This window comes from Lissotriton vulgaris, chromosome 6 (assembly GCF_964263255.1).
Source record: "Lissotriton vulgaris chromosome 6, aLisVul1.2, whole genome shotgun sequence".
In the NCBI taxonomy this organism is placed as follows: domain Eukaryota; kingdom Metazoa; phylum Chordata; class Amphibia; order Caudata; family Salamandridae; genus Lissotriton; species Lissotriton vulgaris.
In genome coordinates this window covers 1,754,625,357-1,754,639,786 of record NC_141694.1, presented here as the reverse complement: position 1 = coordinate 1,754,639,786, position 14,430 = coordinate 1,754,625,357, and the positions used below count along the sequence as shown (strand labels likewise).

Here is a 14,430-nt window from a genome sequence, read left to right as displayed (position 1 = left end):
GCCATCTCAGAACAGCCAAACCGACAAATGCACTGAAGCGGTCTCCAACCTGAGCCGCATTGCCGGGTTTGAGACAGTAGGCACAGGTCCCCAGTCTTTATAGGAGCTCAAATTGAGGGCGCCCAGGATAATCCTGATGCTGCTCTCATGCTGCCTGCAGAAGTATGAGAGCAGTGTCAGAATTGGGCGCAGAGGATTCTGGGAGTCTGTGCTGGTGAGGCGAAGAAGAGCAGTGATGAGGAAGGTAAATTATTTTTATTTGTTTTTTTGTTGTCATTTATCTCCCTCCCGCCTCTGTCCCACCACTCAGCCTGACACCAGCTGCTACAGACTTTAAAGTGTAAAAAATAGGTTTGACAGCACATCTTCCCTACACTTTAACACACTAAGGGCAATAAAAACCTCATGTAGGTAGTGCTTAAGAGGAGAGCAGATTATACAGTTTCTTTAGCTGTAGGACAGTAATGAGCTAATTACAGTTCTGGGCATGGTATTAAGAGAGAAAAAGACTTGAGAAGGAGAGGTGAATGTTGCATGGTTCACAAGAACAGTGTCAGAAATAAATTAAAACTCCAATCAGACAAATCAAGCAAAAATCAAATGCAGACACTGTTAGTAGAGCAAACGTTAGGCAAAGGTGCGCATACCCTACGAGCCAGAGAACCAGGAGTGCCAGGGACAGAGCGCAGAGAAGGGGAATAGGAAGGGTGCAGAGGACCGTAGTACAGGAATCTTTCAGCAGAATTTACAGTCATGTGATAGACATGCTCAAAGTTGCGTGGCATGGATATCAGGCCGGAGTGACGCAGTAGAGGAGAAGGGTAAGGGGTACCTGGCTACAAAAGTAAGAAAACAACAGAAAATACAAAACGAAGCAAAGGAAACAGTGTCAGTGGTAAAAGATAAAGAGTGAGGCAAATGTGCTCAGGAAGGTACTTCTAAAAAGTAAAATAATATTTCAATTAATTTGAAATGTGCACTTGGATAATATTTCACCTCGCCAAACAACAATTTAATATTTATCTGGGGAAAATCATTGTGTATACATAAAACGTCTTCCCAGGTTTGCTATCCACTTTAACAGTTTGCTGTGACAGAACAACTCTCCCCCTCCAGTGCAGGACTACAAGTCTTGTGAACTGCTCTGGCCGGTCCCATAGGTATAACAGTTTGAAATCTCATATTTCCAGGAGACTGAGTGGCATCCAAAGCGATTTAATATAAGAAACTTTCAGCGATTCTTAGACACTACAGTAGTAAGACCTAACAAGATATAAAATGACCCCAAGCTCCAAGAGCACATTAAAGTCCCTCAATGATCTTTCCCCCAATTTCGTAGGTGAAGTTGTTGAAGAAGAACCATTTAGGCTCTCATTACAGATAGTTTTCTAGGTGCAAAATATGATATACTGTTGCCCACTAGTCATTTCTGCTTGACACTTCATGGGAGCTTCACATGAAAGTGGCCCCTAGGGAGTGTATGCCCGTACCCCACTCCTCAGAGTTTGAAGGTACCCACATCACACCCTAGATAGGTTTTAGGAAGATCCACCGATTCTCCTACAAAAAAAAACCAAGGTAAGACTGGTATCATTTACTATTCTGGCCGTGTATGTTGTGCATGAGTCTGTCAGCTCCATTACTAGTCGAAGTATGCGGACACTGTGGGTGTGACCACTGTTACATGGTGAATGTGCTAATCTACTCTTACTTGCTCAGTACAGTCAAGCGATGTCCTCAGCCAGTGAGGAAATCCCAGTTGCCCAAGGCAGCACCTGGTTCCCCTAGATGTTCTAGAACAATAAGTAACCACCACCCACTTTTGTGTTGGGAGCCAGGTGTTTATGTTTACAACACTAAGGTTTTAGAATAAGATCTACGTTCACTAGTCATGTCACGATATAACAGTGGTGGGGCTTTCTGCAGTGCTAAGTAGAAGGTGACCCTAAGTTTCCTTGTTAGAGGAAGAGGTTTCCTTCCTCGCTTTTGGCAAGAAAGCATGTCCGGTCAGCCCACAAATTATAATAAATTATAAACAAATGCAATATAAGCTCAGCTGCCATGTGATATTATGAGTGTAGGACCAGGAAGCCATGATGAGTCCCAAATGAGTATTCTTGAGTCTATAGTTTACTTCACTGTATCCTACCCCATGATCCGCCAATTATTTGTAAGTATGAAATTTAATGTACTTAAATGTTTGTGTGATAAAGGACAGAAAACATATTTTAAGAATCAGGATTAACATAATTTGATCAGTTTACTTAGCTGTAGAAAGACGTTAGGGTCATTTTATCACAATATGGTAAACTATGCCAGCAATGGGTACACAGCTAAGATCACAATATTATACGGTGGGGGTACTGGCCCCTCTGCAAGGTGATCTAGAGCTGGGGCTGGGAGTGGCTGCTGCCCTGTCTCCTCGCACAACACGGTCTGGGCCTTGACGACCTGTGCCTCGAACTGGACTACCTGGGACAGATCTGGAGCCCCCAGACTTCCCCTGATCAGCGCCCGCATCGAGGATATTATACCGTGCTGGGGTGGCGGAGGCTAGTTGACCAGTTTAGCTTGAACCTTGGCAGGCCTGAGCGGCGGACCTTGGAACTTTACCGCTCTTCCCTGTGCATTCCTTTTGGTGCCTCTACTGCCAGGCCATTTGAACTGCGGCTACGGTCGCAACCTAGGGAAAGTTCCTGCCATCGCAGTCCGTTTCACATCTGCTGCTCCAGGGGGCTAGGACTGAAATTCCCGATGGCGTTGTTCAAAGGGGCCAAGTCATCGACTCAGAGACAGAATAATAAACTCTCCTGGGGCTCTAAAGGAGACAACAAGGCCAGCAGGAAAGTCTTTCACCCTTGAAGACGTTATGGAGGCGATCGCGGGGGTCCGGTCTTCCCTAGAGACCCGTATCGACTCAGTCAACATAGAGGTAACCCTACTAAGAAGGTCAAAGATGTCAAGGTCAAAACTGCGGCCCTTATAGATGACACGTCTACCCTCCAGCAACAAGTTGCCCAGCTTCAGAAACAGCAGAAGCAAATGGGGGACCTCTTGGATGACTATGAAGGGAGGGCAAGACGGAACAACATCCGTATCCTGGGCATTCCGGAGAGGATGGAGCTGCCAGCAGCGGACCTATTTCTTGAGGACCTCATCACAAAACATCTCCAGCCCAAAAACCTCTCCAATTATTTCTCAATTGAACGGGCTCACAGAGTCCCAGGTGGGAAACTGAAACCGGGGGCCCCTCCCCGCCCCATCATCGCAAGGGTCTTCAATTTTCGAGATCGGGACGCAATCCTCCAAACGGCACGCTCGGGACCGCCTTTACTCCTGGAGAACACCCGTATCACGATTTTCCCGGACTTCGCGATGAAAGTGCAGGCACAAAGACGCAGCTTTCTAGAAGTTAAGAAAGCCCTCCGAGACAAACACATAAAATATTCTATGCTCTTTCCTGCCAAGCTGCGAGTGGAAATGGACGGTAAAGTCTGGTTCTTCCTGTCGCCAGACGAAGTATGGGACTGGTTGGAGGGCTGGCGCCGGGTCGAGAGGTCTCCGAAGAAACGTGACTTCCCTGACGACCACCCAAGCCAAGAACTGTTTACTGGAACCAATGACGACGGGGAATGATAACTCCTTACCACAGGGGGTTTGCGATGAGTCATAGTTCGGACCTTGCTTATCTGGTATACGCCCATCATGCGGGCGCTGATGTGGACGGCGAGTTGCAGCCTCATACTTATTTCTTCCCCCGAGGGCTCTTTCCCAATCTGGAACGGGCCGAAACAGTGGACTGATTTGTATCTTTTATAATATGTGAATGTGCACTGGGTTATGTTTTTGTATAGACCTTACTATGTCGGTTTATTCTACTACTTGTATCAGGCGAGAGGCATCAACGGCTCACCAGGTACCCCTGATATGGTTGGGAGGGCGACAGGTACTCTGCCTAGTTGGGGTGTGGATAGTTTCAAATCTGCGGGCAGGGAAGCAGGGAGGGGAGATAGGAAGGGGGGAGGGAGGGAACTTTTACGTCTTCTTGTTGTTTTGTGGGGTTTCATTGGCGCTTATTGCAGAGTCTTTCCTTGTCACAAGTCACTTCTCCTACAGGGTCCAGCTGTGGAGTATCAGCTCCTCCTTGAGTCACCTATCCCCCGGGACGTCCAGGTGCCCCCTGTCATTACGCCCCTAAACCGCCAAAACCTGGTCACACACGTCGCTTTCCCCCTGGTCATCGACGCAGACCCCACATCCACTACCACCATGCCACAAACCACTTCTAGGATCATCACGATAATGTCGTGGAATGTTAACGGACTGGGGCACAAGATAAAACGGAGTATAGTCCTTCAGTTTTTACGGCGACACTCCCCGGACATAGCATTGCTGCAAGAGACACACCTGGTGGGTAACACGTGTCAAGCACTCCAAAGAGGTGGCTACAGACTACTGGTTCACGCAGGGTTCACCTCTGGCTCCCGTGGTACGGCGATTCTTGTCAAGAAAAATTTAGCCCTAACTTACACAGTGACATGGGCCGATCCACTAGGCCGCTTTGCATTAGTTGAGGCTACCTGGTAAGGGCGCACTCTGAACCTTGCGTCAATCTACCTCCCACCGACCCTAGACCGAGACTCCCTCAAGGAGCTGGGCACCCGACTGCTGGGCCTGCCTACCGGTACACTTCTCATAGGGGGAGACTTCAATATGACGATGAACGACGAACTAGATCGTCATCCTAAGCGCACCTCACATAGAGATAGCTCTAACTTGTCAGACTTCGTACAGGCGTTGGGACTTGAAGATATCTGGCGACACTACTACCCGGACACGCCATATTTTACACACTATTCTAATGCGCATAGAAGTATGTCCCGTATTGACTATTTTCTCTGTCCCGCAACAGACTTAGATTTCTTTACACGACCTAAGGGCCTCCCCCGAGGTATCTCGGACCATTCTCCTATCACAGTAGAACTGACGTACCACCGCCCATTCACCTGAGGTCCCATAATTATTAATCCTTGGCTCCTCCAGATCCCTGACATTAAGGACAGCTTGATAGAACAGACCGGACACTATTTTGAAGAAAATGTTGGTTCAGTGAGGTCCGCAGTCACAATCTGGGAGGCGTACCTGGCGGTTATCAAGGGTGAGGCACTAGCGCTGAAAATTGGATACTTACATAAACACAACGAACAGATCACTCAGGCTGAGTCTGACCTCCTTAGTTTGGAAACATGGCATAATGCAGCCCCCTCGGTTGAGACAACACGCCGCCTCAAAGCCTCAGCTTGTTTATAAATCCTTGGCTCAGGAGAAGGCGAAAGCTCGCTTACTCCACACTCGACACCGTATACACGAGCACAGGGACAGTGCAGGAAAGATGCTGGCATGGCTGGAGCGGCGGGAACAGGGATCTAGATGGGTCTCTTCCATAGTGAGGTCGGACGGGTCCACGATCATGGATCCACAGGCCATAGCGGAAGCCTTTGCTGACCATCTGGAAACTGTCTACACAGCGAGGGCGTACTACTCCTCGGAAGAATCCAGGTAATTGTTGGAGGAAATGCGCTTACCCACCCTCTCAGAGTCCGACAAAGAGACTCTGGATGCAGACATAACTGTGGATGAGCTCACTACGGCAATTTTTAGTGTTAACTCCGGCAAGGCCATGGGTCCAAATGGTGTACCCATTGAGGTCTTGAAGGCTATGGCTCCCGGTACGGTCCCCCATCTGAAGAATATGTTTGAAGAGAGTAAAGATAGAGGTATCCTGCCTCCCGCCCAAAGGCTGGCCTCCGTAACAGTTATCCTCAAGCCGAATAAACCACCCTATGACTGCGGATCTTATAGACCGATCTCTCTCATCAATGAGGAGGCCAAGGTCCTGGCCAAGTTATTGGCAGCTCGCCTACTCCTCGTGCTTCCCTCCCTAATCCACGATGATCAATCGGGCTTCCTCCCCGGCCGAAATACGGCCCTTAACCTGCGACGAGTCAATAACGTCCTGAGTCGGCAATCTATCATACAACAGGATCCCGCCATTTTATCCCTTGACGCCACGATGGCGTTTGACTCGATCGAATGGTCCTATCTTTTTGAGGTCCTTCGCAGATTTGGCTTTGGACCCAAATTTATCCAATGGGTGCGACTTCTCTATACCGACTTATCGGGTCAGGTACGGGTCAACAACCACACATCTCGACAATTCGGACTCCACAGGGGGACCGGCAGGGATGCCCCCTATCGCCATTACTATTTGCCCTCACTCTGGAACCCCTGGCTCACTGGGTTCGTACAGATGTGTCCATTAGGGGCCTCCAATGGAATGACGAGATATTAGACAAGATTTCTCTGTATGCCGATGACATCCTGGTATATGTAGCTTCCCCCCGTTCTTCAATTAACAGCCTCTTTCATGTCCTCACTCATTTTGGGAAATACTCGGGCTTCTCGATCAACTGGTCCAAATCGATACTATATGTGATGCATGGCCCCCCGCCCAAGCTGCCCCGGGGGTTTACCATTACGATGGCTCCAGATGGTTTCAAGTACCTGGGTATCTTCATTACGCCGGACCGGGTGGTGTTCCTGGACCGGAATCTAATGGGCCCCCTGCGAAGGTTGCACAGGGACGTAGCACACTGGCGTTCTCTTCCACTATCGCTTCCTGGTAGGGCTGCCCTATTTAAAATGCTAGCGCTCCCGCATTTCCTATACGCCCTGCAAAACTGTCCCTTTCCGATCCCTGACTCCTACTTTGGTGCCGTGGAGAGTGACATACATCAACTGTTGTGGGACTGTGGGGCAGCCCGTATAGCCCTCCATAAACTCACCCAAAGCTGGTATGACGGGGGTATAGCCCTGCCCAACTTGCGTCTCTACTACTGGTCGTCGCAACTAGTGGCCATCAATCATTGGATTCACGGTTCCCCCCTGAATCCGGCCATCCTCCTTGAAAGGAGTCAGACCGGCAGGAGGGCTACCTGGGGGCCCTGTACAGTAAACCAACCGGGAAAAGATATGTTGGGCCCATGGCACACGATTGCAATATGGCATAGGACCAACAAGTGTTTGGGATGGTCGCACAAAATTACCGAAGCGACTCCACTAGGGTCGGCGCAGCGGTTGGTTTCCCTCTGTTTCCTTCAGGGTTTCGATAAATGGGACACGATTGGGCTTTCCACTGTGGGCGACTTAGTACACAGGGGCAGGCTACTGACTGTTGCAAACCTACAGTCCAAATACTCCCTGGCACCAACAGAACACTTTTGATATCTTCAAATCAAACATGCCCTTCTCACTACCATCCCCGACCCCACTTCCATACCTGAGAGCTCCCCCCTAGAGGATAGACTACTGTCGGAACCTCTCCCCGAAAAGGCCATATCGTTTACCTATCATAAGCTCTGTAACAACCTCCCCGACACCCTCCGACCCCTATGAGATAAATGGGAGGAAGACCTGGGGCTTCTAGAAGAGGAGGAATGGCGGGCAGCCTTAATGTCTCCTAGGGAGTCGGCCATCAACCATAGATTCCGACTAATCCAACTGAAAGTCCTACATCGAGCTTACATGTCTGCTCTCACACTAGCTAAAATTGGCAGGCGCCCTGACACAATATATCACGTCCTATAGGACTGCCCGAGGGTGTACCAATTTTGGGAGGGAGTCACACGGAAAATGAGGGCTTCTTTGGGTAAGCTGATTCTGTTATCTCCAAAAGAGAGTGTCCTTAATATATGGGGGCCACAGACCTGAACGAACTGGAATTACAGTGGGCAGCGCTGGCCTTCCTGTTGGCTAAACGCTCCATTGCTATGAAGTGGGGCTCCCCCGAGAGGCCGCTGGTGGTGGGATGGGTAGCTGAGCTGGACCGCTGCATGCTTGCTGAAAAAACAGTGTACAATTTAGGGGTTGCCCCACGAAATGGGATAAGAAATGGGGACACTGGAACAAGTTTCGGGGTGAATTATGTGACTCTCCAACGCTTGAACTGGCAATGTCCCGGACTGGACCCAATTCTCGAAATGCATCTTAAGTTATCAATATGATTACTGTGTAACTTGATTCAGCTTTATGTTTCTTACATATGACTGATTCATCGACTCTGCTTTTCTCAAATAAAATCTTATGTTAAAAAAAAAGATCACAATATTATCAAGCAAATACAAAAATATGTTGGGTTACTTAACCTGTTATGATGCACCTCTGCCACAAATGCTCATTCAATTGATCAAGTGAGTTCTCCATCAGTCTGAAGACTGCAGCAGAACTAAACATTACCACAATAGGAGGTTGACATAGTCACTGCATCCTGAAATCATTCTGCAGGATGTAGTCAAGTCTCTGATTGTCATGCTTCCTTTCTTAGAACAGCCAAAACTCACAAAATGGAATGTGGTCAACTACTTCCTCTCGGCGCTAACCACGGATCTGCATTACCTGATTGAAATGCTAAGCAGTGTCAACCAAGAGGTAGGCAAATAGACTCTGTAGAAAGATCACTTGTCCTGAAAGGTCTGCAAACTTCTACTACTTGGTATGGGTCACAGACCTGCGTTTAGTAGATGAGAATCCGAAACAGAATACTGACTGCTGCAGGCAGGCATATCTTATATGTTGAGAAATGAAACACAGGGTCTTCATGAAGGCAGTGGCAGAGGATGTGGCAAAGGTGACAAAGTTTGACTTTCTCACAAGGGATGACTTATTTCTGGCTTCAGCTTCTTGACTATGCTTGTTTACCATTAGCTGGTTGATAATTTACCAATGGAAAAACTAAATGATCATTGTTCCTTATGGCTTCACATCTGTTTTTTGCACGATTCTCTGAAATAGGTGCTTCGCTTACTTATTTCTCAGTGTTTGAAAAATTAGGACATTATAGCTTTATGCATCATCATACATGCATATGGTCTCAGTTGCTGGTTGATTCATCTTGCTTTGTCTGCCGGAGGTACAGCAATGTTTTTAGCTTCACATGCAGCAAACGTCCTAGTCATGGACAATGATGGAGGAGGCTCAACTCGTTTAGGATTTCCCTGGTCCCTAAACTATTGCCTAAACCTACTGTTTTCCAATCAGATTGTAAACAGGTTCAGCCAGCCCAGATTGTATCACATTATCTCGGCAGAGAATGTTCTATTGTGGGCTTTCAGTTACAGGGCAAACCCCCCTTTGGCTGAAAGTGGAGGCATTTTTTAACCTTTTTCCAAGGGTCTCCCTTCTTCACCTTACCTCAGAGTTCCAGAATACATATATAAAGGGGGCTTGTGAAGTGCTAGTGGCACCCTATTGAACTTGGATGTTACTGCTCCAAATTCTGCTATGCTTATCAAAGAGCTTGGCTTTGATGTTTCATTCAGTTGATCACCTACTCTGCACCCTCCCAACTCTGTAAAAATCGGATTGACTCTGTTGCTTGTGTAACAGGAGACCAAGTGTCTAGGAAGGTACCACAATGTTTTCTTCCGAATGCTGACCGTATACATCAAGGATCCTGTGAATCATTTACCCTGTTATGTACTCATCACTGATTGTGGTATACATGATGCTACAGAGAAAACTAGAATATTTTTATCTCCTCTGCTGATATACAAATTTGAACTCTGTCACCATATTCTATGTCACTCATAACCTGTTTGTATGGGGCATGGTTTGGTTGCTTCAAGCAGTGCTTCACTAACCCTTTGTTCGACTGCAGGAAGATTCCTTTTCCCTTTTGTCTGCCTCAGTTTTCTTTTTGTAACCATTGAATTTGACAGACAACTGGGCAATTCCAGTTTGGATTTAAAGCTCTTTCCAAGACAAAGTGTTTTGAGTCATAATCCTGACTTCAAACCTAAAGTTCGTCCTCCTTTGAATTTAATCAGGATATTTCTCTGCTTTCACCTTTTAAATCTTTTTAATCCAGAGGAAGTACTGTTAAGAAACAAGGATGTGCTTTCTGCCTTCAGGAGATATTTCAGACATTCAACAATATCTTTGACTCAGTTTGCGACTTTTAGTGATTTACGCCTACATTTTCTGTAACCGATTTGCAATTTTCAGACTATATTACGAAGATAGATTGCTTCTGGACACATTCAATTCCACTGGGGAAGTGGCAGCTTCTTAGCAAGAAAGAAAGGAGCTTGAATTTGAAGTCATCTGTAATTTTCCACACCTGAACAACTATGTACTCTCTTTCAGCCCTCGTAGCTTTGTGGGAAGCTGTCCCAGGTTTGCTACTCTTTCAATCCGTTTCTAGCTCACTGGGGACTTTGCATGGTTTATCATGCGTGTGTGCTGCATCTCTGGCCTGCACCTGGTATTTTCGATTATTAAAGATCAATCCAAGATGGGACGCAGATCCTGTAAATCTGCATACTACTAGTATTGAAACTTAGAAGAATCATTAAGATGTAATGTATGGATTAATTAACAATCTTAATTACAATGACTCAAGATCTTTCTCATCACTGTTCTTACATTTCATCCCTTGCTACTCCTTTGATGAACTAAACAGAAGCTCCCATAACCAAATTGGTATATTTATTTGCAAGTCAAGGGACAGCATGTTTAATCAGTTAATGTGGGGTTCGGTTGTCGGTCCGCCATCTTCATGTTATTAAGACTAACAAGGAAGAAAAAGACCCTGTTCCTATATTCTTGTTTCTATCCTTTTTTGAGCTGTTAAAAACACTACAATTTAACCCCTTCCATGCTGATGACGAACCCCAGCCGTCATGCACTACGGTGCTCGTGTGCTGATGACGGCTGGGGTTCGTCACGGCCCGCCCCTGTTCGTGCTGTTTACAGCACACCAGGGGAATCGCGGCCGCATCGAAGGGGTTAAACAAATCCTTCCAGATCAAAATAGACAAATTTCCCCTCAAAGAGAAGGGAAAACCCACATTCAATAGTATTGTACGCCGAAAAAGTACTTAATCAACAAACCTCAAATAGAACTATACCAGACAGTATTGTGGATGATTGGGGAATAATTTACAGAAAAGAAAAACTGAGTGATAAAGACAGGGGCACTATGCAAGAAAAATCTCCAAATAATCCATAAAGAGGACAGGCAGAACGTATTCAGGTCTGGGCTCATTAAGGGACCCTAAAGAGATATCAGAGTACCACTTCGCCCACAGAAAATATTCTCACGTATTGGTGTGCTTCAGACATTTTTAGGAGGGCTTTAGTGTGTTGCACTTGGTGAAAGATATAGGTCTTCCACTGGAGTATCATTGGTCATGCCTGGTACATGACAGTTGCCTGAATTTCTATGTTTTGCGGATCTCTCAATTTCCAAGAACGCCTGCTTCCTCTGCCATGTCAATGGCAGTGTCAAGAGGCACAAGTCGGGGAACATATGTATTCTGCTACCAGTATATTTAAGCAAATTATTAAGTTGGGCTCTGTCTCCATGTGCTATAACATATAGCATCACTGTATCTCCACCTCTTTAATCAAACCGCAGGGCTTTAATGGGCAGCCTCCTCAGCGCTATATCAATGAGTGCACACCTTGATACTCCTCTCTTTATCAATTTGTCCAACAATTTAGATACCACCTTCAAAAAGTAATCGCAGCCCAACTCAAGGAGGAGTCATTCAATGTAAAGACTTATGCCCACATTCTCCAAGTCTTCGGTTTACATTTCCATCTTGAACATGTTGCGCATTTCCCCTTGCTGCAATTTGGACAGCCAACCCTTAGAAGTTTCCACTGTTGACCAGGTGCATTGTAGGGAAAATTCTTGTTTCACAACCTTATACACACCTTTTTTTCCACTGTCTACATCCTGCCCTATAGTACTTCCATTTGTGCCTTAACATCTCATACAGCTTGGCCTTTATAGCTTGTCCTAGTATGAAAACATGTATGCAGAAAGTTAATAGAGGTTAGCAACATCCTCTTTCATTGGGATTATCCAGAATCCTCTGCAGGCACTTCAGGGTCACAATCTTTCTTGACCTGACATGCTTCAAAGTGGCGTGGTGTAAAGAAATAATCTGTTCTAGTCCCCTTCACTTGAAGAAATTCTGCAGAGTCTTTATAACTGGACAAAGCCAAATTCAGTCAACTCGTCATCTTGAAGGTTGGGCCAGGCTTCCACCCCTGTCTGCCAAGTGTAGCCCTTCCAGCTCATTGCTGTCACTCCCAGGAAGTCAGAAACTGCCTCACGCAGACCTACTGTCATGAACTCTGTCGGTCCACTGCAAGGCCTCCGTGGAAATTTTGCTCCATCAAAGACTGCTTATGAGTTGTACGTGAGGTACGCTGGATGAAGCCTTGCATGAGTGATTCACCATTTTGGCTTTTCTAAAACAGCTGAAGAGGGAGTGGATATTCAAGCCTCCAGAGTTGCCTAAAGTAGGGTAGAAAAAAGGTCCAGTCCTTAGATTTTAAACCACTTACAGCAACCAGGACCAAGGGCAGCAAAACAGCCATGACAGTAGAGTCAAACACTAGAATTCAGAAGAAAGTGGCCATCGTCAAGCACTGTCGGCTCTACATCCAGAAATTTGTTTAACAAATAATAATTTGCATTAATTAGCTGTTGAATTTGTTGATAACACTGTATCAAAGCATGTTGAAAGAGGAACTAGAAGTACATGGGCAATGAAAGTAGTTTAGGTGAGGATGAGATAGTAAGAGGGGACTAAGCAGTATGACACTGAGAAGCAACATTTGTTTAAACATTGAATGGACATACAAAACTCAGTAGACAATGATGTACCTTATTCTTAAGAAATAGGCCAGTGGCACACTTTCTGCCTGTCCTTGCTGGTAATACAATTGAAATTTAAGGGTGGGTCACTAAGGTGCTGTTTAGGAAACGGGGCCTGCATGCACAGACGCTTTCACATAGCTAAATTAACAATTTAATAGTTGTGATGCAAAGCAACAAATGCACTTTTTGGAAAACAGGTTTTCTTACAGATAGTATATGCTTACAATCATTAACAAAGGAGGAGTCATTCAATGTAAAGACTTATGCCCACATTCTCCAAGTCATTTTTCACAGACAAAGAATGATCAGTGAGCAAAGCAGTCATGTGTGTATATTCACCTTCAACTAGCCGTGTGCAGAAACAAGCTGGAAACAGGTGGTAGTAGGTGAGAGTACACATTAAGTATCAGAGAGGTTAAAAAAGGATACTCTAACCTTACAGATGGTAGGCATTGTGAAATCTTCTCCCTTAAAAGTACATTTACAGCCCATAATATTATTTTCACCTCCAAAAACTTGAGGCCTCTTCTCATATACATAAATAGCTTTTCTTGAAAATGGTAAAGCAGTGGAAGTTAGGCGAAGGATGTGATGGAAATATGAATTAATGTGGATTAATGAGCAACAGCATCGATATGGTGCAGATTTGCCATGCGTTTAAAGCACTTTCAGGAAAAGGGTCCACTAGACATTTAAAGAGATAGACACTAAATACAGAACACGATGGAGAGCTTGGGCTAGACGGTTTCCTTTTAATACAAGTAGTTTTAGATCATCTTCCAAAGCTGTGAGATGGAACACAAATTGTTGTCAAGTAAAACATGACCCCTGACACTGAGGCAAGTATGAACATGTTGATTCCTTTCCTCAAAGTACAAAAAAGGGGTAAGTGTATTGAACAAAATATGTCAATCACACACTGATATATAACTTTGACGGTTGCCTTCTCCAAGAAAACTGCTTTCCCTAATACAGAGTAGTGTCTTCATTGATGTCAGGTAGGATCCTCATGAATGGAGCTCGCTCACTGAGAGCAACAGGTTCACGTGTAGTTTATTCAGGCTCAAGTATTTAGGACTAGATTTACGTTTGTAATCAAACACTGGTCTTCAGACTTTTCAGGGGCTGGCACGTATGGATTCGCTGCCAGATCAACAAATTGGGAATAGACATGTAGTGGTTTGATCATGCAAATGTGTCAGCAATTCTTAACATTATCTTAACATTGGACATGGAATTACCAAGCTTATTATCCGTACTTCTACAGTAGCACAACAGAAAGCCACAAATGTGACATTACTGATATCCAAATGGTGCTGACTGTCCAGATTTCAATTTGATTTCGTAGGTTCACTTGCCTTTTATTTTAAATCTCATTTCCCAATAAACATGCATAAATAAATAGGCATACTAGGCAAGAACAGAGGCGCCTGCATTTTCCGCTTGGCAGGTTTCCTGATGTGTAGGTACTCTGTTCCTGAGGTTCAGAAATCTGTGTTATGGCTTGAACCCTTGAGATTACAAGGAAGCACTACGAGATTTTTCCTCTCGACCATTCAAGATCAGTAAAATACTGACAAATAAATAAAGCTTCATTTGTTAGCAAGATAGCAAGGTTCAATGAAGCTGCCAAGCAATACCTCCTCTAAGCAAATTTCTTTTGCCAAGTTAACCAATAGGTAGCCACAGCTTCAATG

The 14,430-nt window shown here is 45.4% G+C and overlaps 1 protein-coding gene across 2 annotated transcripts in view; it reads right to left on the bottom strand.

The window, feature by feature from the left end:
- Positions 1–14,430, bottom strand: part of CDC42BPA (CDC42 binding protein kinase alpha) — a 1,012,118-nt gene that overhangs the window by 59,738 nt on the left and 937,950 nt on the right. The window lies entirely within an intron of this gene.